The 27,419-nt window shown below is 36.1% G+C and overlaps 1 pseudogene; it reads left to right on the top strand.

Annotated features, from left to right (window-relative positions):
- The first annotated feature begins 9,542 nt into the window (after positions 1 to 9,542).
- LOC112635374 lies at positions 9,543 to 10,023 on the top strand (annotated as a pseudogene).
- The last annotated feature ends 17,396 nt before the right edge of the window (positions 10,024 to 27,419 follow it).

The following is a 27,419-nucleotide window of genomic DNA, read 5'->3' on the forward strand; positions in this document are numbered from 1 at the left end:
TGTAATAAAGGTAGTGCAGCACTGGTGCCATGATAGAAGATGAATAAGTCAATAAGTCAATATTCCAGAGATAGAGGAAAATTTGAATCTTTATATTGAGAAACCAGAGAGAGTGGGCAGAATGGGATGGCACCTCAGGGAGTCCTGCATCCTGCCTTATGACAGTAGAAAACAGCCAAGAGAAACACACCTTTGCTCCAGGTACAGGCTTAATGTGCACCACGAGGACACTGGGCTTAGCTCTGCTTTGAAGTCAGGGTCTAGCTGGTTTCTTTATTACTGTTTTTTAAGGCACCATATAGTTTATGAATTGTGTGCAATGTTCAAGGTAATCTGTTATCACAAGTGTTTGGTATTCTCATAATCTCTAATTGCTGGCATTTCCTAGAACTTGGATCACTCTTCATCATGCATCAGGATTTTTCAAAACACAATTGTTGAGAAAGATCTGTACATCTTTTTATTATGACAGATAGTACTGTTTGCACAGAAATCACATGACACTATCTCATAGCATAAATTGTGTTCACAAAGAAAAATATTTATTTGTTCAGAAGAGATTCCATGGAGTTCCTTATTAAACAGTATGTTGTGAGCTGAAACCTCCTCAAAAGAAATTTGCTTATTAATTCATAAAATGTATTAAATTTTAGTAATCAAGGTATATTTATAGAGCACTAAAACTGTGCTTGTCAATATAAGATGTTCAGGAGAAGGCATAACGAATACTAAGAAGTGGTAGAAATACAACAGAATATTTAACATAACAGGGACAAACTAAGGGTGTATAGAAGGATGTAAAAAGTGTTTTAAGATCCCAGATGGAGGAGGATGGGAAAAGTTTCCCTCCAAAGATGACATTTGAACTGTTTCCTAAGGGATAAATATGAGTTTGACTGAGAAGTAGAACAGATCACAAACAGCAAGATGAGTATGTACTAAGGTACAAAATTAAGGCTGTTGTGTTTTTAGAGAGGCAAGGAATTCGGTGAAGCTGAAGCACAGGTTTACCTGGGGTAGGTACAGGATGAAGGGCCATGAAGTGAGATAAGAAAAAAAAAAAAAAAACAAAAACGTTTTTGTTTATGAAAAGGGAAACCAGAGGAGGTTTCTAAGAAAAAGTGACAACAGAATGAAGCAGATGGCTAGTTTAGAAATACCATGACAGTAGGGTAACAGAAATGGTCTGAAAGGAGTAAGTTGTGGAAGGCAAATAACACATATAAATCTCTGAATTAACATTTTATCTCCTGTAAATATTTATAATTTTTGAGAGACAAGAATTTTGATTTCAGAGAAAATGCATTAGGCCTTGTCAAAATCCAGAGCTGATGATAAATGCGCTTTCAGAATACGGCTCTATAAAGGAACGTGCCCAGCAACCACTCAGGTTTGAGAGTGCTAGTAGCCCCAGACCAAGGAGGAGGGCATCTCTCCGGAGTCCTTCAAAGAGAGTGGGTAAAGCTAATCGTTTTTGAAAGTACATAGTGAGAATTCTCGATGCATAATCTGTTTTGTGTTAGACCAAAAGAGGTTTGCTCTCTGAGACATGTTTTAAGACAAAGCCTGATACTGCTTGGACAAATATCATCAAGGCCAATCAGAAAAGATTACTGTTGTTTTATGGTGATATATGATAGAAAAACATTCCATAGTGTTCTTTTTTTTTTTTTTTTTTTTTAAATAGATTTTAGCTGATGAGGTTTATGTTTACAGTAAAACCTCACAAAGCTCCAGGCTAGAAGAATCCTTGGCTTGTATCCTGATATCAGTAAGCTCCTGGCATTGCCATCTGAAGGCATGAAAAACACTTCTAACACATTTACTTTGGCCTTTTTAACTCTTAAATTGGATGGACTGTGTGAACCTGTAACTGACTGCAGAGAGCATAGTTATCCAAATACCTGGGGACCTGATCTCGTGTGAAATGCAGATCTTGTTTACTTTAGCCTTCTACTTCAACCAAAACCAAATTGCAGTGTGTGAAGAAAACCTCATATTTTTGTTTTTAATTTTTTTTCAAGTCACTGTTGACTGAGTATTTCCCACTGAGTATTTCCCCCAGGATGTTATTTTGGTTATCTTCTTGATGATGATGTTCTTACTAAAGCAATTCAATTAAAAAAATTCTTCACTAGGAGTTAGGCAGCATGCTAGATACTAATTCAGCGATGACTAAGACATTCCATGAAACTACCTGTAAATTTCGGGAGGGAATGTGGATGTGCATACCTTCCTGGAAAACCATTAGGCAATGATGGTCCACAATCTCTTAACTAGAATTCTGAAATCCAGAAAGCCCTAAGAACAGATTTGTCGGCAAAATGCCATGACATGATGGAAATGCGGTTATTTATGCTCTTCCTTCCATTGTAGTGAATATTTGTACATTTGGCTGTATTGATCTGTTTAATTACTAAGTGCTGCTCCCCACAAACACTGCTATAGGTGTTACATAAAAAAATGACATATAACCTACATTATCGTTTTACATTTTTTTTTTGAGACAAGTTCTCACTCTATTGCCCAGTCTGGAATGCAGTGGCACTATCATGGCTCACTGCAGCCTTGACCTCCTGGGCTCAAACAATCCTCCTGCCTCAGGGTCCTGAGTAGCCAGAACTACAAACACATGCTACCATGCCCAGTTAATTTTTAAATATTTTTGTAGAGATGGAACTCAAGATCAGCTTAGTCTCAAACTCTTGACCTCAAGCAATCCTCCTGCCTAGGCCTCCCAAAGTGCTGTAATTATAGGCATGAGTCACTGCACCCAGACTGTTTTTTTAAAATCTGAAAAATTCTGAGTTCTGAAACACATCTGACTTTGAGAATTTTGTATAAGGGAGCGTGGATCTATATTTCCCTCTTTCAACGTTGTTAAACCTTGTGACATGTGAAATCAGCTGTGTACATAAAACTATCTGCATCACCCGAAATCTTTTATTTCACCGACTACTTTTAAAGAGTGAAGGTTCCTCAGACTTCCTACAGTTTTCTTGGTAATGCTATAAAAAAAAGCCTCATCATAATGTAAAAGTATTCTTTTTCAAGTTAACATCTCTACAGTGCAAGTTAAGCTTTTAAAAACTGTCTTTTCCCTCTGTGACTTGTCTTTCATACTTTTCTGCAGGTTGCTTCGTGTAACACTAGCAAGCTGGAGGACCCACTTGAGAACCGTGATTTGAAAAGACTACTTTAGATGGCATATTAAATAGCACAAAGGCAAAATTAAATATTGCCCCTCACTTTTGCATATGGCACAGAACCAAGATCCTCCCTCATTCTTAACTGGGCCCTGGGTTAAATTAGTTCCTTATGTGCCTGTTTTTTTGTTTTTGTTTTTTTTTTCAGTTTTGCAGTTCGTTCTGTACAGCCACAGAAATTAATAATAAAAGCCGAACTAAGTCTTACCAGAAAAACACAACAGGATTCAAAAGGAGGAACTTAAATCCCTCAACTCTTGTGAGGCAAACATTTAAAAAATATGAAGAGATTGATCTCCCTTTTATATTTTGGCATACCTCATATTATCTGCATCAATGTAGCTTCTTCACCAGATCTTAATCATTTGGCAAAACTACTTAGAGGCTCAGTTCAAGGACTTATTCATAGTTCTGAGTTCAAGCCACAGGAAGAATAATATCTGCTTCTCACTGAATTCAAGTTTATGATTTCCAAGACTGGACTTCCCTTAAAATAGCCATTCTGTATATGGGTGTATAAGTGTTGAAGGTAACATCACCAATTGAGCATTTGTTTATACTAAGAAAATGTATTCATAAAAAATAGAAGTTTGACAATCTTGGGTACTATTATCAAGGATTAAAATATTAACAACTAACGCTGAATTCATTACCTGATATGTGCTATTTATCTCCAACTTTAGTCATATCCTCCTTTTATACAAATTATCTATTCCATAGGATAGTCTTACCTTTGCTATTGTCCATCATGAGCCACTGGCTTAGGAATTTCCTGTGTTTTTCTATGATCCAATAATTAAAATGTATTTGATATATATCAATATGTTTAGGGTTTGTACTGGCTACAGATTATTCAGAGGAATAAGGGTGTGTGTGTATGCATGCGTGTGTGTGTGTGTGTGTATGCACATTTGATATCTGATGCTTGCTGACTATCTGATATGAAGATCTACAGGTTAGGCAAAGGTTAGAAAGGATTACAGTTCTTAAATAAGAGGGTTTCAGTTGTGAACATGATGTTCTGAGAGGTGATTTTCAAACTGTTTTCCACAGAACCATAGCTCTTAAAGGTGTTTTGAGAGGTCCCTTGACACTTGATCCCACTTTAATATTTTAACTGCATTAATTGTTAAGGCAAACATTCAAATGTGTTATATACTAAATTTTAATACATTGTAGACCACCAGCATATTGACTTTTGCTGCCAGGTTAATTCATTTTTGGGCAGGCCTTAAGGCAAAAATCTTTCTTACCATCGTTGGGACTGTATTTGAACTTGAAAACGCAGGTCAATGATTCAGATGGTCTCAGCTCTGCACTGGGTTTTCTTTCTTGTAACTCACACCTGTGCATGTGTAGACACACACACATACACACACATATACAATACAAGGTTGGACCCCTATTTGTCTGAGAGTTAGGATGCCCTATTTTCTAAACAACCCGGTAAATTATAAAAATAAATTGAATGCCAAGGTTGATCTCACTTCAACAGTCACCTAAATTACTGTCTGAAAGTTCTGTGTGTGTCAAACAGAATTTTCATAATTTTTTTTTTACCTCGTCCACTTCCATGCTGTTCGAATGTTTGCAAGATATATATGCCTTATTATTGTCAAAAAGAAAAAAAAACATTAAAAATTGTACTTACAGTCATGTTAATTTTAACTGATAAGTATTCAGACCATGGATATATATTGTTGTTTCATCTCTTACTGCATTTGTGTACCTGGTAAGAAACTTAACATTACCTCTACTCTACCACTTCAGCAGTGAAGTTTGTAACAGTGATCTCTCTGTTTGTTGCAGGGTTAAATGTAGAGACTGAGAACAATTCTTGATTTAACAATAGATCTTCTTCAATATATGCTCTTTTAATTATAAAATACTTTAAAAGTGTTAAAGTGTATAAAATACATGTGTTAAAGTTACTTTTGAAAACAAATCAATTTAAAATGTATGAAGCTTTGTTGCTTGATACCAAGTAATGTGTTTCAAAAATTATATTACCTAGGGTTTCCACAGCTTTTATTCAAGTCACAGGAAGAAGAAGCAAACGACCAAATAAACAGAGAAAAATCTGCTTCCCATGGAATATACAACAGATATAAAAGGGTTAAGAGCTAGGTTCTACTGGAAATATGCTAAGATCAATTATATTTTACATTTTCACAACTTCTCTAAATTGACTCTCCCAGTTTGCAGATGGCATTAAGCTGTCTCTGAGTAGTGAAATGTCAGGCTACGGGTGGAGATGGGGGGATGCACGATGTTATTGTGAGTAGGTGGAAAAGCATTTGGATGAGTTACAGAGTAGAAGGTAACTGGTTGCAAGGGGGAAAACCATGCACCATAGGATGCCCATGAAGCTGCCCCAGGGCAACCACTCACAAAGCAGGAGTGAAAAGGGTAGTTCTAGTGAGAGAGTGCCCAATGAAAGGAGCTCTCAGTGCTGCTGACAATGAAATGATGGGCATTCATAAGTTTCCTGGAATGTAACACTTAAGTCAGTTATTCAAAACCTGGTACATGTACACCTGGCACACAATTTGCAAAGCTAGCCATTTCAATAGGAGAAATAAACAAATCTGAGAAATTGGCAACCGAAGTGACCACGTGCCTAAGGGGTGATTTATTTGAGTATAAAATTGACAATGCACTTCCATTTTAAAAGGCATATGTACTTACAATCATCATTAAGAGTTGTCAGGAGGCAAAATAATGATATAAGCAGAATGTACTCCATCATGCTCTTTAGAAGCTACTTAGCAGTGGCCAGCTCTGTGGCAAAGCAAGGGAAATTAGACTACCATCTGACCTTTCACAAAGCAATTGTGTATCTATTATCTCACTTAGTTCTCAAAAGAGTGCCTAGCAGTACATGTGGAGGGAGAGGAAAGATTGGCTGGCAGGGAGTTATATTAGAGTGTTCTGCATATTATACTCAGCCACTTGTATTCTCAAGCACCATTAATAAGGATGGCATTCTGTGGGAAAATCGAGGCATTACATATCTTTATAGATGGATCTATGAATTATTTTGGCAATTTTAAAGAGCTTTTTAAAAAATCTGTTCTCCCCCAAGTCCATATTATTGTGTGTTTCCTATAGTTTAGTATTTTGTTTCTCAGATGCAAACATAACTTATTACAAACAATTACTTATTTTTGCAGCAACTTCTTTTTTCTGGATTGAAATTTGAATATAGGAAACATGTCTTTTCTTCCAATTTTACATTTAATAGATAAACTTTCCTATATCTAAGGTTTTCCATTTCTTTATATTGTCAAAAGTCATTCAGAATGCCCAGTCATAAAATTTTGCATTGTATCAGTTAATTTTTATATTTTATTCCTGGTAGTTCCAAGTGATGACATCTGAACTGAAATTAAAACCAATTAATGTTGAAGTCATTGTGATGCAAATCAGAACTTTCCGTGATTGGACACATGATCCTAAATCTTGTTTATTTTGCTCTAAGTAATTGTTGAATATTCTTTTTTTTTTTCTTTTTTTACATCAGACTGATATAGTCCAAGTGGAACCAGCTGATCTCATTGAATAAAAACCTTTTATTTTCATTTGAAACTGAGATACTATGAGAACAGAACATGGGGATTTTCTGGCATAAAAAACTGCAGAGATACTTTAACAGAATGCAGAAATGTCTGGGGAGTTAACCATTGTACAGATGGGATTTACATATACCTTACTTTCTGTGGGCCTTCCTTCAAAGTTCTCTCAATTATCAGAATCGTACCAGAGTTGTGCCAGAAATTCTTTGTTCTCCATGAGCTGAGACAGCAATTGCAACATAACTGAATCTTGATAGTGGTTAAAAATTTCCTGCACAAATACAAACACACAAACCAAGAACAGCAACAACAAAATTCAGACATAGAATGTCAAATGCAATGTTTTTATAAAAGAAATGTACCCCTTACTTTTCTTCACTTATTTTTATCTATGATTATTATGCCTATTTTCATAAATTTGACCCAATTTTTTACATTAAAAGCTCAACATGTTCCATTTACTATGCAAAGCCTTTCAGATTACCAGCAAACCATGAGAAATAGATTTCAAACAGAAGAATGAAAAATTTATTATAAAGGTTAGAAAAAAAATGAGACATGGAGTGCAGGGAACTGAACTGATACATTCTATATCGAAGATTTGGGAAGTGTTGCATTTGCTATTTTGATGAGGAAGTGATCTGTAGAATTAGTTGGTTCCCTAATGTTTCCAGCTCATGTTAATCACATAAGGACAGAGGCTGTTAAAGCAAATAAGCCAGTTTTGTGGTAGGGAGGGTATTTAATTCTTTTCATTCTTGAATTCAAGCACACAGCAATAAATAATGCACACACACTTTTGGACAAAGCAAAATTTAATTAGAAAAAAATAAATTTTGTGTCATTCCCTAAATGAAGAATAGTCTATGTAATGTACATAGTATACATTATTAATTGCCCATGTGGGGATGAAATTAATTCTATTTGGAAAGTTATTTTTCCTCTTAAGTCAGCAGAAAGTATAATTATGCACATTTTGAATAAAGGTATATATTTTTTATTCATGCCCATAGTGTGTTAGAAATGATGAAATATTAACATATGAGGAAGAAGGGTAACAGCATGCAAAAATACATAAAAGTATTCAAAATGCCTTGTTTGAATAAGCAACCATTTATGAACAGTATGAATGTAGACTTTTATGCAGAGACTGAAGAAGTACCGCAGAGGAGGCTGTAGCCGAACCTTGGTCATGAGTATGAATAACCTGACTGATGAGGTAAAAGGGTTGTTTTTTAGAAACAGACAAAATATGGAGGGAGATATGAATGAGAGATTTCTCAGTACTAACTTATTTATTTCCCATTTTCTGAGCATGTCTTGTATTTTCTTACCTCTGCACCCTTACTGGACACAATCCTGTATGCCTCTGATGCTCGCCTATTGTCTCAGAGATTTCCGATGTGGAAATTCTATGCAGACATTAAACTCAAGCTTAAATGCCGCATTCCCCACAGAGATTTTCTAATCCCTCAAGCTCTGACCCCTACCATCTCTAAACTCTTTTAACAGTTTATAAAACACCCCATGTTAATTAGTCATTGCTCTACACTAGGAAAGACCTTTATATATATACATTAGTTCATAGAATTTTTGCCAAAAACTTTATAAGTCCATTATTTTCTTTTTAAATATGGTGAAATAGGCTTAGCAAAGTTAATAACCTGTTGTAAGTTGCTTAGCAAGGGGAGGATTTGGATTCCAACCAAGCTCTATTTTATTTTTATTTTATTTTATTTTATTTTATTTCATTTCATTTGCATTGCATTCTCTTTCTGGTAACAATTTTCCATGACTTCTATATTTCTTTAGCAAGTAACACTTTGGGTTGCAAGCAATAGAAATCTTTCATAAACTAAATTAACCATTCATGAGGACATTTTAATAATAACATGCAGTTATATCCCAGAACTTAAGCAGGAGCAGGGCAATGGACTATCACAAAGGAGTGGCATCCAAAGTTGACCAATCACAAGGAGGATTGAGAATTCTCCATCTGGGATTGGTTCCTTGCATCTCTTCTACCCCTGCCACAATGTGGTATGAGTAGGATAGACCTTAATTCCAGGTTCAGGATGTATCCTGTTGGTCTAAGTCACCCAGGATTTTCTCAATCCTAGGTAGTAGACAATCAATGTTTGGCCTTCTCTGGCTATAGGAATGATACAGCAATGATTTTTTTTTTTTTTTTTTTTTTGAACATGTGACCAAGTGGGCCCAATCAAAATGGCACCTGAAACATTTTCTGATGGCTGAGAAAAGAGAAGTTCTCTTCTTTTGATGGATGATTTCTGGATAAGGCTTGGAATGATTGTCAGTTTACTACCACGAGGAAAGCTGGTCTGAGGTCAAAGCCAGTAAATGGAATAGGGTGGAGACTCACAGGTAAATAGAGCCAGGCCCAAATCAAACTGTTCCTGAATTTTATGTGGTATGGTACATTATCACTCCAAAGTACTTACTGCCTATCCCACTAAGAATTATACTGACCCACTCTTCTGACATCAGTCTTTGTCATGAAACCTGCTTTGGTCAATAATAGGTGAATTGAAGAAAATGCACATGACTTTTGAGAAGAAGCTTTAAAAGCCAATACATAATTCTACCATTGCCACCAGTACATTCACTTTGTTTTATGCCATGACATATCCTTGGTAGGGGCCGCTCCTTTAGCCTGAACCCCAGAATGAAGAAGACACAGGGAACAGAGCCCTGTACCGACATGTAACACGTAAGACAAAGAAATGTTTGTAGTCACAAGATGGCGCCCAAAGCGAAGAAGGAAGCTCCTGCCCCTCCTAAAGCCGAAGCCAAAGCGAAGGCTTTAAAGGCCAAGAAGGCAGTGTTGAAAGGTGTCCACAGCCACAAAAAAAGATCGGAACGTCACCCACCTTCCAGCGGCCCAAGACACTGCGACTCCGGAGGCAGCCCAAATATCCTCGGAAGAGCGCCCCCAGGAGAAATAAGCTTGACCGCTATGCTATCATCAAGTTTCCGCTGACTACTGAGTCCGCCATGAAGAAGACAGAAGACAACACCACACTTGTGTTGATTGTGGATGTTAAAGCCAACAAGCCCAGATTAAACAGGCTGTGAAGAAGCTCTATGACATTGATGTGGCCAAGGTCAACACCCTGATTCGGCCTGATGGAGAGAAAACGGCATATGTTCCACTGGCTCCTGATTATGATGCTTTGGATGTTGCCAACAAAATTGGGATCATCTAAACTGAGTCCAGCTGCCTAATTCTAAATATATATATATATATTTTCAACATAAAAAAAAAAAAAGAAATGTTTGCAGTAAGCCACAACCATTTTGGATTTTTTTCTATAGCATAGCCTAGTGAAAGCTGACTAATACTATCACCCCTGAACGTTACTGTTAAATAAGCCAATGAATGTCCTTCATGGTCAAAACTGGTATAAGTTTTATGCCATTTTTTTGGAAAATATCTTACCAGAAAAACCCATTTCAATCAGTTAAATAATGTTGTCAACCCTAAGCAGTATCAGGAAAGCCTTTTAACATGAAAACGTCCCAAAGATACATCATAATATAATCGTGCATCCGTAATGCCAGATATGTAATTAAGGGTGGTGATAGCTACAAAGATCACCATTTCTGTGGCCATCTCTGTGGACAACCAGACAACATAGAAGAAGTCTTCCCATTTCCTACAATAATCTTAATGAAATGAGATAAAATGAATTTAATATAATGCATAGAATTTTAGCATTGCTCTGTCAATAATTTTTTTCTCTCATGCGGAATGTTTTCCCTCATTAACAAATAAAATCAAAAGCTGAAGCAAATAAGTGAATCTCTTTGATGCTTATTTCAAAGCATTTCAGAAGAATTAATTACTGCAACACTCTAAGAAATATTTAAGTGCTATTAGTTCTTTTCCATACATGGGAAGGTGGAAACGCTGAAAGTTTAAATAGCGTTCCTGTAGACCACACAGCAAGACATTGGCAGAACTCAGCATTCCTAACCTCGTTGACCTCTGCAATCTCAGTGTGGTCTGTAACCTTTTTACATCAGAACATTCACAGGAAGTGGAGACTTTGTACCAAAACATTCTACCAACAGTAAAACACGTAACTTCTTTTAACACTTATTGCCATGTATAGTCTGTTTTGAGTCCATAGTTAGGATCAGCGAGATACTAATATTTGAATTAAGTTGCTGCAAGTCCTGCAAATAAGCCAGTGTCTGTGCTAGAGGCTTTCTTGCATCAACATAAGCAGAAACCTGCATTGTTCAAGTGTCCTTTGGACACATCTTCTTCCCTCTCTCTAATCAACTGAATTGCCATAGTAGAGCTAGAGAATGAGGATTAGAGAAACACAAAGACCTGCTGAGCATAAATCATTTTTCCTCAAAAGAATATGTTACTTCTACCAAAATTACACTAACACTAATAACAAAATCATTGTCATACCTGTAAATATTACGTAAATTTTAACTTTTTGAATGATTGTATCAGATATATTACACAATGTTCAAATAGGCTCTGCAAACACTAGTGGTTTAGTTAATATGGAAAAAATAGATTCAGATTTAGTTATCAGGAAAAAAAAAATGAATGTAATAGAAATTCCAAGTGCCAGGGTTGTACTAAAACTTGTAGTCTCTCACAGTGAGCTTTGAGCTGACCTTGCAAACTATATCGTTTCTTCTAGATGATATGGCAAACATGAGAATAGGAATTTTAAAATGCGTACTATTTTTCTTCATTAACTTTTCCCCAGATTATAAACATTCTGCATAAACATAATATGTTTAATGCTTAAGTTGTCATAGTGGTATATATGACGAAAGACTGTAAGTTATAGTATTTTAAAATTTGAGATTTCAATTATAAAAGAAAAACCATTTTTATTTTAATTCTAAAAATTATCTAAAAATCACCAAAATTGTACTATTGCACCTTTTAATATACCAAAAAAGTACATGTCTACTTATTTAATTTAAGAGAAATAGAATTGGTCTAATCCTCAATCTTCCTGGAAAGACTAGCACTTTTTCTCAACTCTCATTAATTCTGTGGAACATCTCATGTGAACATATTTGCATCTTGCTTTTTTTTCTCATTGTGCTAATTTTACAATAGCCTATGTTAGTTTTGCCAGTACCGTTGTAGCAGCCCTAAAGTCACAAAATCAGAGAACCTACACATGTGGACAAAAATATGGAAGTCCAGAATTTTAAAGGCAGCAACCACAGTGAACTGGCAAAAGCAGTATACATATTAATCTAAAGAACAACAGCTTAAGGTGGGCATGGTGGCTTATGCCTGTAATCCCAGCACTTTGAGAGGCCGACAGAAGCGAATCACCTGAGGTCAAGAGTTCTCGAGACCAGCCTGGCCAACACAGTGAAACCCCATCTCTACTGAAAATACAAAAATTAGCCGGGCTTGGTGGTGGGCACCTGTAATCCCAGCTACTCGGGAGGCTGAGGTGGGAGAATTGGGAAAAAAAAAAAAAAAAAGAACAGCTTAAATAGCATTGCTCTTTTCTGATACTAGAATCTGCTAAGCCAAACTGGAATAGCTGACACAAATAATTACATTCTGCTACGTTATTAGAGTTCAGTTTTTATAATCCATTTTGAAACAATTATCATTCCTTTGTCCATTCAAATGTGCAAATATTTTATACCATGAAAAATTCTCAGTCTGAATATAAGCTCTTGTCTTAGAAATGTCACTTTTAGAAGAGCTAGATATTACATAATATCTTACTCACTTCAACTAACTCATGCATTATTTATAATCTATTAAATAAAAATCCAAGCAAAGAGCTCTAGCCTTATGGAGGTGAGGGCTAGGTAACAAAGGTGAATTTTAGAGGAGGCAGGAGGACTACTGTCCCAGGGCTTTGTCAATAGATGCTTGTAGAATGTTTAGTGTTGTGAACGTAGACTTTTGTTTACACATTCTGTGAACTATATGTAATTGGATAAATTATGAGATGGGTTTATGGTATGAAGATAATGCTCTGACAGTGGAAGCAGGGAGAAAACACTGGCCTTTAAATTGAAAAAAAAATTAATTGTGCTAGTTATAAAACATATCACCAAAATTCCACATATATTTTGTCAAAATATCATATCAGCTTTGATAATTGTGGATGCAGCTGCAGATATTGTTCTTTTAGTTCTTTTGAAATATTTAACACTGCAAAGAATAAGGGTTTCTAACATTCACCTTTTGTCACAGCCCTGAAATGTTACTGTTTATGTTTGAAAACAAAGATCATAACACATTCTCTTAGAAAAAAATCATGATGTGAAATTCATTTTCAAAATAATATCCCGTGAATACTAAGCAATTTAAAGAGAGAGAGATTTATTTTACATGTACACGCACACACACACACACATGCACATATACAGGCACACACAAAATTTTATTAAAAGTACTAATTCTTCCAAAATCTAGTAGATATTATTTTTTACAGCATACATTTTAAAGAACTTTTCCACAATTCTCTAGGAGAGACGAAGGTAGATGAAGATGATATTGATATATCTTCTTCATGCATGCATTAATTTATGCATCAAACGTAAATTTAGTGCATACTGTGTGTCAAATTCTGGGGATACAAAACGAAACCACACATAGTCCTGGCTTTTGAAATTTCATTTGGGAGCGACTGATAAGTCATTATGAAGAATATAGCATTATGCTGTATTCTCAGGAATTTCTAAAGATTGCTAAAGGGGACCAGAAGAAGAGCGTCTTCATCAAATCTGAGTATTAGAGAATTATTCAAAGAAAAGTCATTTTATACTGTTTTTTTCAAGGAGTTACCTGTATATATTAAAGACACCTGTGAGCGTTAGCAAGAGAGAAGTCCAGCCAGAGGGAACAGCATGTGAAGGATGTGGAATAGCACAATATGGCCAAGGAGGTTTAGAGTGATTGTGGCTGGTGTAACTGGAGATTAAGCTGAAAGAGAGGCAGCAGCCCTTGCATGCAAAGCTAAAGAGGCTGAGACTATGGAGAGGCACTGATAGTCTCTCAGCCCTGTGTTTAATATCAGATTTATGCTTTAGAAAGGTTGCTCTGGGAGAGGAATAGTAGACAGACCATTAGGTGACCAGCCAGCAGCCATCTCTCTGTTTCTGTGATTTTCCTATTATTAAGCAGCACGCTCAGTTAATGACCCAATCTGCAAAAGACAGTTCTTTTTTATTTACTCAGTCTGCCTTCTATGGCACATGTAGCCAACTCTGTACACAAAAGTGTCAAAGGCCTCATTCTTGAAATCTCCTTCATTAACACCAATCTAGAAGGTTAATCTTTAAAAAACGGAGTTAAGGTATTGTGATTTCTAGAACAGCTGTAAATGAGTTAATTATCATATTTCTGCTCTTGCTAGGCTTCGGAGATCAGAACTTGCAGGGAAGTTAATATGTAGTTCATTTTTTGGCTCACTGGAGTTGGAAAGGCATGAAGAGGGAGAGGTAGAAGAGAAGAGTAGGGAAAGAGGGGAGCTTAGTATCATGAAGTCTAAGAAACGGGGAGAGACAACATGACAGGGAAACTAGGAAGTGTGGGCCTGAAAGGAGAGCTGGGAAAAGCTCTAAAGGCACGCTAAGTAGCATTGTAGGAAGAGCTGGGAAATTCAAATTTTGATTTTTATTTGAGAGTTAATTTTGATTTCTACCTTGGGCAAATTACTTATTTCCCTAATCTGTTTGTTTCTGTGTAAGAATGATATAGAATTAGAGGATCTGTGAAATTCTTTCAAGTTTGAAAATGCTAAAATCCAACTATTTCACAATTTTGTCCAGGGCTGCTCCTAGCACATATACCATGTTCTTGGTTCTTCCCTGACTCCCCAATTTCATTTATGCTCTTCTTCCTGAAAAGAACAGTAGCAGATTAAAAAAATTAAACTCATTTAGTAAATACTTCAGTGATACGTATATGTAAAATTGAGTTTGCTTTTAAAAGGAGAGTTGTTGGCCAGGCGTGGTGGCTCATGCTTGTAATCCCAGCACTTTGGGAGACCAAGGTGGGTGGATCACCTGAGGTCAGCAGTTTGAGACCCACCTGGCCAACGTGGCAAAGCCCGCCTCTACTAAAAATACAAAAATTAGCCAAGTGTGGTGGCGCATACCTGTAATCCCAGCTACTTGGAGGGCTGAGGCTGGAGAATTGCCTAACCTGGAGGCGGAGGTTGCAGTGTGCCGAGACTGTGCCATTGCACTCCAGCCTGGTTGACAGGAGTGAAAGACCATCTCAAAAATAATAATGATAATAATAATAATAATAAATAATTAAAAAAGAGTTGTTGTATAATAAGGAATTTGTCTTTGTCCAGGATTCCTGGGAGATAACTTTGAAATCCTTGGAATTTCCTGAATGATAGGAGTATTTTCATTATTCATGGTGGGCCCCTGAGACCGCACTTTTTATTTTTTTATTGTAATTAGGTAACTCAGGGAAGGCCCCTAAATAGTTTCAACATGGAGGCTGACCATGCCAGAAACACCAATGATTTGAGAGTTGGAATGTTGAGCCACATGACATCAGTCTGACCTCTAACTTCTGGGGAGAGGTTGGAGGCAGGTGATTGAGTTCAATCATGTGGTCAATGATTCAGTCAATCACGCTGATATAATGGAACCCCAGTAGAAACTTCGGACACTGAGACTCAAGTGAGCTTCCCTTTTTTGTAATGATGCATTGATGGGCCAGGAGAGTGATGCGTTCTGAGGATATGGAAGCTTCACTTTTGGGACCCTCCCAGACCTCACCCCATGTGTCTCTGTCTTTGGCAGGTTCAGATTTGTATCTTTTTCTATAATTAAAGTGTATTCATACATACAGTGTTTTTCTGAATTTTGGGAGTCATTCCAGCAACTTATTGAATCTGGTGGGTTAGTGAGAACCCACAAACTGGCAGAAAGTCATCAAAATAGCAGGTGGCCTGGGCACCCTCAAACTTGTGACTGATGTCTGATGTGAGGGCAGTTTCATCAGAGACTGTGCCTCTAACCTGTGAAGTCTGTGCTAAATCTGGGCAGTTAGCCTCAGAATTTTATTACAGGGCTTATTGAATATTTTAGCAGATTTCAAAATTTAACTATTAAGACAAATTTATGGCACCTTTTTTTACTTAAACTCTAGAACATTATGAACTTACATCTCATTACAACATCTATGAAAGAGTTAAATGTAGATACCACAGAAGCACTGCGCCACTTTAAAGGAAAAAAATTAACATTATTTAGTTGCTACAAGAAGAAAACATAAAATTAAGAGATTGTTTTTTATGACTATCAAACTGGAAAAAAAGGCAGAAAAAACTTTATTTTAAAGAAGAGATCAAACTTCTTATAAGCTTTTATAAGAAGAATTTTAGTGTTATATGGTAAAGAGGAAGTAATAAAAGAGTTGATACCAAGATTCTTTAAAATATTATATAAGTTCAAGTATGAGAGAAGTTTATAATATGGCTTACTGGAAGAACATCAATTACATATTTTCAAAATCTGGTAAATAGGTATGGTGAGGTCTCATGAGAAATTTCACTGACCTATAACTGCTTGCAGAATTTTTAAATTCATTATAGTGAGATGTAATCGTGACCTACATAATAGATGTAATACCATTTTTCCTATTTTAGAGGTTACACATTTCTAAAAAAAAAGAATGCCAGGCCAAGTCAATTGCTTTTTCATACAGCTAATTCGTTCAGTAATGAAAGTAAATTGGTATAATGTATATTGATTTTTATGAGACAGTTTAAGCTTGACTTAAAATTTACTTAAATTATTATATACTCTTTATATATTTCAAATGTTTGTTTTTCTGGGTGAAAATATTATGTTTTAGGGGGCAGGATTTAATTCAGATGAGAAGGCAATCCATTTGATATACAATAACATTCATTGAAAAATAGAAGAACATATAGAAAGATAAATCATTAGAATACCATCAAATTCTGTTAGGTCTCCCCCCACCACCCCCGGAGACTTGCTACATGTGGCAAGGAAACATGGAGTTACTTTCATCAAAGCACTTAGTATTCAGGTGTCTGTTATCTGTGCTACAGCACCTGTCAATTCCAGAAGTCTGGTGATCATGCTGGTGTGAGGTGGGACTGTAGTCAAGTGATTTGACTTAAAGAGAACGTCCGCATGACTCAGATGATGACAGCTGTTGTCTGTAGAGCTACTACCTCTTTCTGGATGAGAGCCTGTGGGATGTGAAACCAGAGAGCAGTACTTCCTTGGTTCATCAATCTTTCTGGCAAACTCTGATTCATCATCTAAGGCCCAGAAAACCACACTGGCAAGAAATCACTCCATTACCTAGGTTCCTATAGCTTTTTTTTTTTTTTGGGACGGAGTCTCGCTCTGTCGCCCAGGCTGGAGCGCAGCGGTGCGATCTCGGCTCACTGTCAGCTCCACCTCCCGGGTTCACCTCATTCTCCCGCCTCAGCCTCCAGAGTTCCTATAGCTTTTTAAGAGATATTCTAACACAGACATGCATCTACTTACATAGTTTGCTCTTCCAAAATGTCTTGCCTAACAAAAATTTTGCACATTGATCATATGTGTGTGTGTATGTTTGTGTGATAGGTCATTTTATGTGTCAACTTGACTGGGCTAAGGGATGCACAGACAGCTAATAATGCATCATTTCTGGGTGTGTCTATGAAGGTGTTTGCAGAAGAGATTAGCATTTGGATTGTTTGACTGAGTGAGGAAGATGCCCTCATCAACCTAATGGGAATCCTTTAGTCCATTGAGGGCTTGAATAGAACAAAAAGGTGGAGGAAGGGCCAATTTGCTCTTTCTGCTTGCTAGGAAATTCATCTTCCCCTGCCCTTGGACATCAGTGCTTCTGATTTTTGAGCCCTTGGATTGGCTTCTCTGGTTCTCCAGCCTTCAGGTTTGGACTGGAACTTCGCCACTAGCTTTCCCAGGCCTGCAGCTTGCAGCTGGCAGACTGCAGGACTTCTCAATTTCCATAACTGTGAAAGGCAATCCCTTGTAATAACAGCTCTCTCTCTTCATACACACACACACACACACACACACACACACACACACACAAACTATTGGGTCGGTTTCTCTGGATAATCCTAATATAAAATGTGTATAAATTATATGTGTGCATAAAATTATATTATATATATATTCTGTATCTGTTAGGATAAAGGCTAACTTTCTTTAACAAAGAGACCCCAAAACACAATGGCTTTACCCTTTACACCTGAGTCTCAAGGTGGATGGTTGATGTCGATGAGATTCTTCTGTTTCAAAAAGTAATTCATGGTATCTGTCACTCACAAAGTAATTCCATCTCCTTGTTTTTCTGTGTTCTAGAGTGTTACCTTCCTTGCATCGTTGAAGCTGGGTCATCTCTGCTGTTGTTCCAGCCCAAAATAGTAAAGAAAGTAAAGGCAGAAGAGAGCATGCTTTTTATTTTAATGCTAAAGCCTAGAAGTGCTATTCATCTCTTCACTTAGTTATTAAACATGATGATATGAATAGACCTGCCTGTAAAGGAAGTTGAGATATGTAGTCCCTAATGGCATGGCTATGTGCTCAGATCAGCTTAGATGGCCACAGAAAAAGGAGAGAATGGTTTTCAGGAGAAGTTTATCAATCTGCCACTTTTATTGCATATATAATGAAATATAAAAGTGGATACAGCAGAAATCCAAAGAATAGCAGCAACAACAACCATAACAAACTTGGTGCTCTATGGTAAGGTTTCTCAATCAGGGCCATTTTGCCCAAGGAACATTTGCTAATGCCTGGATACACTTTGGGTTGGTAATACTGGCTTCTAGTTGCATAAAGGCCAAAGACACTGTTCATCAGTGTCTACAATACACAGGAGGACAGCCACAAAAACTACCTGGCTCAAAATGGCAATAATGTTAAATTGAGAAAATCTACTTTATATTTTTCATATTTTCAAAATATTTCATGTCATTTCGAAAAAATGACATAAAAGTTGTGTGAGGAGAACATGTTAGAGATATTTATATTGGCTCACCTGTGTCACCCCTGCTTGACTGTAAGGAACTTTATATTAGAAATCTTATTTTTTTCTTGTGTTTATTATGGGGCAATTATTTTATTTTATTTTGTTTTATTATTATTATTATTATTATTATTATTATTATTATTATTATTATTATTTTTTGACAGTTTTGCTCTGTCGCCCAGGCTGGAGTGCAGTGTTGTGATCTCAGCTCACTGCAACCTCCGTCTCCTCGGTTCAAGTGATTCTCATTCCTCAGTCTCCCAAGTAGCTGGGATTACAGGCGCCCACCACCACACCCAGCTAATTCTTATATTTTTAGTAGAGATGGGGTTTCACCATGTGGGCCAGATTGGTCTTGAACTCCTGACCTCAGCTGATCTGCCCGCCTCGGCCTCTCAAAGTACTGGGATTACAGGCGTGAGCCACCGCACCTGGTCTATTTCGTGTTTTTGAATAAGTAATAATGAGCATGGAATATCTTTTTGGTGCCTTTTTCTACACTAAACTTTGTGGAAATTGCTTCAAAACACATGAACCCTGTTCTCAATGTCCTTGTCATTGTTTTTGTTATTTCTTCTTCCTTATCCTCCCCTGATATCAGTAATATTGCTACTCATTTATCTCACATTTGCTGAGATGTCTGTATTTGAAGGTTACTTCCAACACCACGCCACATCCCTTCAAAAATCCAACATATAAAAAGGAACGAGATCATGTCCTTTGCAGCAACATGGATGGAGCTGAAGGCCATAGTTCTAAACGAACTAGCACAGGAACAGAAAAACAAATACTGCCTGTTCTCACTTATGAGTGGGAGTTAAACCTTGAGGTTTAACACATGGACACAAAGAAGAGAACAACAGACACTAGAACCTATTTGAGGGTAGAGGATGGGGGCAGCGAAGATTGAAAAACTACCTATTGGGTACTATGCTCATTGCCTAGGTGACAAAATAGTCTGTACACCAAATCCCTGCGACATGCAGTTTAATCATGTAACAAACATAAACATGTATCCCCTGAATCTCAAATAAAATTTAGAAAGAAGAAAAAAAAAAAGAAAAAGGAAAGTCCAACTTAGGGACCCATAGCCTTGTCTGTCACATTAAGAAGTGCCTCCACTCACTTACTTTTCCAGAAAAGAGTAAGCAAGCCAAAGCAGGAAGCAGTTCTAAATCATAACTTCTTAACAACTCAGCTCAGATGGAAACAGAATTAAGATTTACAGGACCATAAAGGAGGTGGTTGCTATTTAACTATTCAAAATGGGAAATGAAAGAAAATCCCACACTTTCCAAGATCCTGTGGCATAACCGGCATACTCAAAAGACAAAGAAGAATGAATGAGCGAAATAAGTATTTGATGAATTTTCATATGAACTTTTGACCTTCTCAGGAATGGCAAAGTTGCTTTTATATCCCTCGATCCAGCCTCAGCAACAATTTCTATTTTTTCTTTGTCTTCTGTCTCTCTCTCCATCTGTCTCTGTCAGTCTCTATCTCTTTCTGTCAGTCTCTTTCTCTCTCCCCATTTCCTCCTTCTCTCCCTTTTCTCACTTTTCAAACTGTCCCAGCTTTCATTGCTAAGCTATCAATTCAACATTGCCTCTATCTGATCTAATGACCTTTTGGGAAACTTTCTTAATCTATGTCAGATAGTATGAAATATGAAGGCTCATCTCTCTCTCTCTCAATCTTCATGTGCCCTCTAGCTTACACAGAAACAAAAGTTTGTTTTTTTCGGCATTGATTCAGTGTTCTCCATTGGGGGAAAAAAGTATTATGATCATTATCAACAGCACCATAAGGAATCACATGAAAGGCAACATTGTGCATGGAGCTTATTGAATTGCAAACAGCTTTCTCAGAAATCAAGGCCCCCCCAATGATGCAAATCAGATGCTTACATAATGCTATTTCCTTAGAGGGTGACAAAGGAGTGATGGGATTTAGATGCCCCTTTGTGGTGTGGCAAAGCTTTTCTGTTTTCTTGCTTCAAGCAGAATATTTTGACATATTAACTGGATCAGCACAAAATGTATCTAAAGCTATTGAATGCACATTTTTTTTTTTTTTTTGGATGGACTGTATACCAAACCTCTTTCCCAGGGATTTGAAGCAGCTGGAAGCTGCTATGACATTTCTGCCCTTTTTCTCCTCTTGTCTTTCCATATCCCTTCCACCCCTTTCCATAATCTATAGATATGCATATTTGGAAAAACAGTGCTGGTCACAGAATGAATGAAAAAATAATCCATCTCTTTCTCACTGGATTTCATAATTTTGCAAGTCATAATATCAGTTGTATACACATGTGCTATAGTATGTTTTTATTACACATGGCACATTGAATTGGGACCATTGATCCAGCAAGTCATTGGATAAAGCCAGATTCCAGTTTGACATGTGCTATGCATCATCATACATCCTTAAGAAAAATGCTTGCTGTGTATACACGTGTCTTCCCAGCAGCTGATTTCTGAATATGGGCATTGATGCATGGCATGTATTAGAGACTGGAATGTATCTCCTACTGTGCAATCCAAATGAACCGAAATATATTTTCTACAAGATTACCCTGCCTTCCTTTCTTTTCTCCTTTACATTTTCTTTGCTATCTCCTCCCTACTTTCTTTCTTGCCTCCCCCATAATTCATTCCTTTAATATTTTCCTCTTTGAATCATGTTTATTTTTCCTTTTCTATTAGTCTAGAGATGCCTTGAAAATGTTATTATATCTTTGTGTAATATCTGAGCCTCATTGTCTGGTTATCAAAGAAGAGTCAGTAAATGTTTGTTAAATAAACTATTGATGCTTTTTTTAGTAGTTACATGCATATTTATCTAAGATGGCATAATGCTGATGTGTAGAAATGTTATCTTTGTCATTGTTATCACCATCACCACTTCTGTCATCCTTGACATAATCATCATCATCACCATACTGAGTGCTTACTCTTCACACCAAGAGTGTTAAAATTATTCTTTCATTTAATTTTATACTGACCTTGTTAGTGCCCTCATCTGTAAAATGGAGACGATAATAGCACCTTCTCCATATATTTCTTGTATGTATGAAAATGGAATGATATACAGAAAGTGTTTCAAGTATTACCTGAATACTAAATAATTCATAAATGCTGGCTATTGATATAACAATTATTATTTTAATCTGCACTGAAGAGGAATAGAGAGGTTAGGTAGTTTGCTAAAAGTAACTCAGCTATTAAATGTCAGAAACTGGAAACAAGCTCCCAGTTTTGGCTTCATGGTCCAAGCTCTTACAAATACTGCCTTTCCATTATCAGAGAGTCTCTGAATTTCTTGACAACAGCGGAGGTAATAAGTCAAATGCATACTATGATAGATTTTGAGACAGAAACGTTTTTCTCATAAAAAAGGAAGAGTTTGAACAAAATTCTAAAAGAAAATAAATAGCTTCAAAAATTTTTACCTTTACCATTAAAGCCTTCTGTATTCTATTTGTGTCAGAAATATACTTATGAAGTTACTCTACTTGCTAATGCAATAATATCCCATCTTTATAATTTTATACTTTAAAGTCAAACATAGAGTTTTGAATAGCTAATGATATTGCTTCTGTGGTAATGTCCAAACAATGAAACCTGCTCTAAAGAAGAAAATAGCTGGCCTTTCTTCCTTTCTTCTTTCCTGCTTTGATGGTCTCTGGTTTTGCTTAACATTTGTTAAGTTAATGATGAAATTTTATGTCATGGAGACAAAATGTTTAGATTATTATGAGTTAAAGTAAATATTTAAGAATTTGTGTAAATATCTAGATGGGGAACAAGGAAACTAACACATTCTAAAAACTGTATTAAAAAGTATTTTGCACAGAAAAAAATTCACAAAAGGTGAATAGAAATGAGTCAAATGACTGTCTATTGGAAATTGTTTAAAAATTACGACATATGGACAGAACATTTACCAAAGACCATTTTTTACTGAGTTTCATACTATTGCTTGTAGGATGCACCTTATTTTTTATAAAGCAAAGAAAGAAAAAAAAGTGCTCATCAAATATCATCATACCTTCTTATCCTTTGGACTTTTTAACTTCAAATTATAAAAGAGCTTTCAGACTTATTTAGACAAAAATTTTGGTAATATTTGTCTTGTGTCTACATAAAAAGAAGAGATCTATTAACTATTGACTAAGGAATTTCTTAAGTGTCTTTATATTCAGAATCTAAGTCTTTTCTTTTTATCAGTTTTTGAGTCAGTCATTGATGTCCATATTTTCCCACATGATATTTTTCTCTATATCAAAATAATATTAATAATATAATATTTCTCAAGATAATTAATTTAGGAATTAAAGTTATTAATGCTAGTGAATTATACGAACAATGAATTATCCAAAAAAGGGATTAAGAAAAAAATTCCATTACAGTAGCATTGAAAGCAATAAAATATTCATGAATAAATGTAAATCAGGTGATAAAAGATTTCTGCACAGAAAACTATAAAGCAATAGTGAAAGAAATTGAAGAAGACACAAACAAATGAAAAGATATTCATTGGGATTGGAAGAAATTAATATTGTTGAAATGTCCACACTACCCAATTCTTTTTTTTTTTTCTTTATGAGAGGGAGTCCCGCGCTTTCGCCCAGGCTGGAGTGCAGTGGCGCAATCTCCACTCACTGCAAGCTCCGCCTCTGGGGTTCACGCCATTCTCCTGCCTCAGCCTCCGGTGTAGCTGGGACTACAGGCGCCGGCCACCGCACCCGGCTAATTTTGTTTTGTATTTTTAGTAGAGACGGGGTTTCACCATGTTAGCCAGGATGGTCTCGATCTCCCGACCTCGTGATCCGCCCATCTCGGCCTCCCAAAGTGCTGAGTTTACAGGTGTGAGCCACCAAGCCCGGCCCACACTACCCAATTCTAAATTCAGATTCAATACAATCACTACCAAAAATGCCAATGGCATTTTTCTTCTTTAGAGCAGGTTTCATTGTTTGGACATTACCACAGAAGCAGTATTATTAGCTATTTAAAACTTTATGTTTGACTTTAAAGTATAAAATTATAAAGATGGGATATTATTGCATTAGGAGGTAGAGTAACTTCATAAGTATATTTCTGACATAAATATGCCATGGCATTTCCCCCAAAATACAAAAAAATGCTAAAATGTATATGAAACCACGAAAGACCCCCAAATAACCAAAGAAAACTTGAGAAAGAAGAACAAAGCTGGAGGCATTGTACTTCCTAATTTCAAATTATATAATAAAGTTATAGTAATAAAAATAGTATGGTACCAGCATAAAAGCAGACCCATGATTTTTTTCAGACCAATGGAACAGACTGGAGAGCTCTGAAATGAACAGAGCATGTAGAACTAACTAATCTTTGACAAAGGTGCCAAGAATACACAATGGGGAAATGATAATCTCTTCAATAAATGGTGTGAGACAAGCTAGATATCCAGATGCAAAAAAATGAAATTGGAATTTTGTCTTAAACTACATACAAAAATAAACTCAAAATAGATTAAGTACTTAAACATAAGACCTGAAACCATGAATCTTCTAGAAGAAAACAAAAGGAAAAAGCTTCTTGACATTGGTCTTGGCAATGATTTTTTGGATATGACCCAAAAAAACACAGGCAGCAAAAGTGAAAATAACAAGTAGTACTATTTTAAACTAAAAATCTTCTTCACAGCAAAGAAAATAATCAACAAAATGAAAAGACAGTCTATTGTAATATATTACAAATATTCACAAATCATTTACCTTATAAAGGGTTAATATCCAAAATATGTAAGGAACTCATACAATTCAACAGCAAATAAAAAAACCAAAAACCTGATTTAAAAATGGGAAAAACATGAATAGATATTTTTCCAAAGAACACATAAAATGGCCTCAGGTTGATGAAAAGGTGCTCAACATCACTAATCATCAGAGAATGCAAATCAGAACCACAGTAAGCTATGACCCTGCACCTGCTAGGATGGTTACTATAAAAAAGGCAAGTGATAACAACAGAATGTGGAGAAAAGGGAAACTGTGCATTGTTGGTGGGAATGTAAAGTGGTACATCCATTATGGAAACAGTATAGAGGTTCCTCAAAAAATTAAAAATAGAACTACAGTTTTGCAATCTTACTTCTGGATCTATATCCAAAGATATATGAATTCAGTGTATGAATTCATAAAGAAAATGTAACAAATACATGCACAATGGAATGTCTTCAGCCTTTAAAAAGAAGCATATCCTGCCATTTTAAACAATATGGGTGAACTTTGAGGACATGATGCTAAGTGAAATAAGCTGGGCACAAATGTACAAATACTGCTTGATCTCAATTTTATGCATAATCGAAAAAAGTCAAACTCATAGAAGCAGAGAGTAGAATGGTGGTTGCCAGAGGCTGGAGATGGAAGAAATGGGGAGATGTTAGTCAAAGGGTATAAACTTTTGTTTACAGATGAAAAAGTTTTCTGAGGAATCTAATGTACAGCATGGTGACTATAGTCAATAATACTGTATCATATATACGAAATTTGCTAAAAGAGCAGATACTAATTGTTCTTAACACACACACACACACACATGCAAATGAGTAACCATGTGAGGTGACGGATGTGTTAATTAACTTGATTTTGGAAATTATTTCATGATGTGTATGTATATCAATTTATGTTGCATCCCATAAATATATACAGATTTGTCAATCTTACATTAGTAAAGCTGGAAAATAAAGAGAATGTCAGAAGCCAATGAACTGACATCACCTTAAAAACCACAAAAAGAAGAGAAAATCATAAACAAAGCAATCAGAAGGAAGACAATAAAGAGTGAAAATGAATGAAGTTGAAAAAATTAACAATAAAATCAACCAGACACCATGGCTCGTGCCTACAATCCCAACACTTTGAGAGGCTGAGGTGGGAGAATTGCTTGAGACCAGTTTGAACTCAGCCTAGCTTTGGCAACAAATTGAGACCCCCATATCTAAAAAAGTTACTTAAAAAAATAAAATAAAATCAGTGAATCTAAAAACTGATTCAATCTAATTGATGAAACTATAGCCAGAACAATCAAAAATAAAAGAAAGTGATAAAATTACCAATATGAGGAATAAACAGAGGACATAACTATATGTCTTTTTTTTTTTTTTTTTTTTGAGATGGAGTCTAGCTCTGTCACCCAGGCTGGAGTGCAGTGGCCCGATCTCGGCTCACTGCAAGCTCCACCTCCCAGATTCACACTATTCTCCTGACTCAGCCTCCCAAGTAGCTGGGACTACAGGCGCCCGCCATCATGATCGGCTAATTTTTCTATTTTTAGTAGAGACGGGGTTTCACCGTGTTAGCCAGGATGGTCTCGGTCTCCTGACCTCGTCATCCCCCCGCCTTGGCCTCCCAAAGTACTGGGATTACAGGCGTGAGCCACCAGGCCCAGCCATAACTATGTGTCTTATAGGCATTACATGGATCATAACAGAATATCATGAGGCCTATGATAGCACGTTTTAAAACATGAAATGGATAAATTCTTGCTAAAAGCAGACTACTGAATCTCATTCATAAAGGAGATAAACTGAATAGTACGTCCTTTACTAAGTTATTTGAATTTTTAATTAAAAATTTTCTCCCAAAGGAGACTCAAGGCCCAGATGATAACATGAGTGAATTCTGCGAAGCATTTAAAGAATAATCATGCCATTTTAATGCAAACTGCTTCAGAAAATTTAAAATAAGAATGCTCTAAAACTCATTTTATGAGACCTGATGATACCAAAGCCAGACAACAACATTACAAGAAAAAAAAAAAAACTTAAACCAATGCAAAAATGGTACCAAAAAATGGAATGTTGACATGGTTCAGTATCCTCACCTGAATCCTCATCTGTACAATTCTTTAATACATTATTAACACATCAAATTTAGAAATGTATAAGAAGAATGATACAGCATGAAGAGTGGTATTTATCTCTAGGATGCAAGGTTGATTTGCCATACGAAAGTCAACCATTGTAATTCACTATATCAAAACAATATAGTAGAAAAGTGTATTATCTCAACAGATACAATGAAAGAGTTTTTTAAAAGTCAACCTGTACTCACGATAAAAATATCTCAGCAATCTAATAGCAGAGGGAAACTTCCTTAACTTGATAAAAGACATCTCTGTACTAACCTATAACTGACAGTAAACTTAATAGTAAAAGATCAGTGCATTTCATAATGTGACCAATAAATGAATGACCAATCTTACCACTTCTGTGCAACATTATACCAGAGGTCCTAGATAGTGTTATAAGGCAAGATAAAAAAATAAAAAGGTACATAGGTTTGAGGAAAAAAATCATTATTTGCAGCAAACCATAGCCATCTAGGAATATAATCCCAAGGAATTTACAAAATACTTCATAGAAATTGTAAATAATTTTAGAAAGGTTACCAAATACATGGTCAACACACAAAAATCAATGATATTTTCATCACCTAGTACTGAACACTTAGAGACTAAAATAAATTTTAAGATCTGCATAATTTATAATAGTATAAAAAGGGAACATGAAACACCTAGGGATAAATCTAACTAACCTACTTTTTGCAATACTTTTACA

The sequence above is a fragment of the Theropithecus gelada genome, chromosome 11 (assembly GCF_003255815.1).
Source record: "Theropithecus gelada isolate Dixy chromosome 11, Tgel_1.0, whole genome shotgun sequence".
In the NCBI taxonomy this organism is placed as follows: Eukaryota; Metazoa; Chordata; class Mammalia; order Primates; family Cercopithecidae; genus Theropithecus; species Theropithecus gelada.